This window comes from Sipha flava, unplaced genomic scaffold (genome assembly GCF_003268045.1).
Source record: "Sipha flava isolate LNK unplaced genomic scaffold, YSA_version1 178_pilon_pilon, whole genome shotgun sequence".
NCBI lineage: Eukaryota > Metazoa > Arthropoda > Insecta > Hemiptera > Aphididae > Sipha > Sipha flava.
The window spans coordinates 184,615-186,260 of NW_020272126.1; positions in this window are offsets into that span (position 1 = coordinate 184,615).

Sequence of the window (1,646 nt, forward strand, 5' to 3'; positions counted from 1 at the left end):
AGATATTTCAAAACCGTTTATAATAATATATTTTCTCTGTCAGTTGAAGAAAAATTAGAACCTATTTCTCAAAAATTAGCATTTTTTAGAAGTCAATCAAATACGTTCAAAATGGCATTTAAACAAAATAATAAAACAGAGAAATTACTTTATAGTTATTAGTTACTTTGAATCCACTTTATCTTCATTTTTATATACTGGGTATAGGACAAAAATCTTTCAATGTTTTGGAATCTTATCATGTTACCATATATCAGTGATTGGATTGTGAAGTTGATGAGTGAGCTTTTTTCCTACTTTTTTTAGGCATTTAAGGACCAATTTATCAATCCCAGGAGCCTTTCTATTTTTCAGCATTTGTAATCCCATTTCTATTTCTTGTATCATTGGTTTGTCCTATAGTTCTTCCAACGCTTCATTAACTTCTACTGTTGTTCTATTTTCTTGCTGATTCAACATCGCCTCAAATATTTTTTTAAATTAATTCGCTATTTTATCTTCACCAGTTGTAATGGTTCTTAACACTTAAGTAAAATTATGGCTGAACAACAAGCAAAACCCGTACCGACCAATAACTTGCCATGGTTGACCATCCGCCAGAAAATTTACTAGTCAGCATGGTAAGTGGTATACGATTACGAGCATAATTTTCAAACGAACCAATTTCTCTTCGATATTCTTTCGCACTACCACATACATCCGATCGATCGGCAGCGAATCGGAAGAAAAGGAGAGCAACGAATCTACCACACACAACACATTATCCGAAGTAGCAGTAACAGGCCACAGGGACGACCCGCAGTACTCGGCTCCAGACATGGCGATAGGGAAGCCAGGCATCACCGACAACGCAGTTGTCCACTGAACGATTAAACGTCCGTAAACGGTCACCCATTGAAAGTACCTTGGGAAGTTATTGGCGACCTCTGTCATTGGCAGAACGGAATACGATTCTTCGTGGATTTGCTATTGTAACCTTAAAAAGATCCTTTTTAGGGCCACGACACAGCTTTCTCCTCTCGGTGTGCTCGCTTGAGCCATCGCTCTTCGGAGTTAAACGCAGCCATGAATTATTAAAAGTACTTGCCCATGAAAAGGGTAGTGTTAACCTACCCTATTAAAAGCTGTGTGTTATTGTAGATATTGTAGACGAGCTATTCAAACGTTCGGATCACGCCTGCTCAGGCCTGACACTACCCGCCGTGTGGCACGGAAAAAAATGATCCCGCCTTTTTTTTTTTTTTGATTATTATATATACGTGTTTACTTATATTATGTAAAATAAATCAACGGAATAATGTATTATCGACTGCTACCATATACAAACGTATTGTCATTTGGAGACAACCGAGTTTCAGATAAGCCATGGTGAGACATATATACATTACCGCACTTGTGTGACATGTATGATTTGAAATTGGGTCCACGGACGTTCTGTAAATAAAGTTTAAGTTATTGTGAATCTGGTCCGTTATTAGTTTTTTGAAATGTTTGTTACACCTTTAGCGAACTACGTTGAATTCGCCGGCTACTTTGAGTTTATTTAGATTTATTTCCTTCAATATCACCCAGTTTATTATGTAGCACTATTGTGCGATCCGAAGATAAACGCATGGAACCATGTATAGGAGATGTACGGTTTTTGT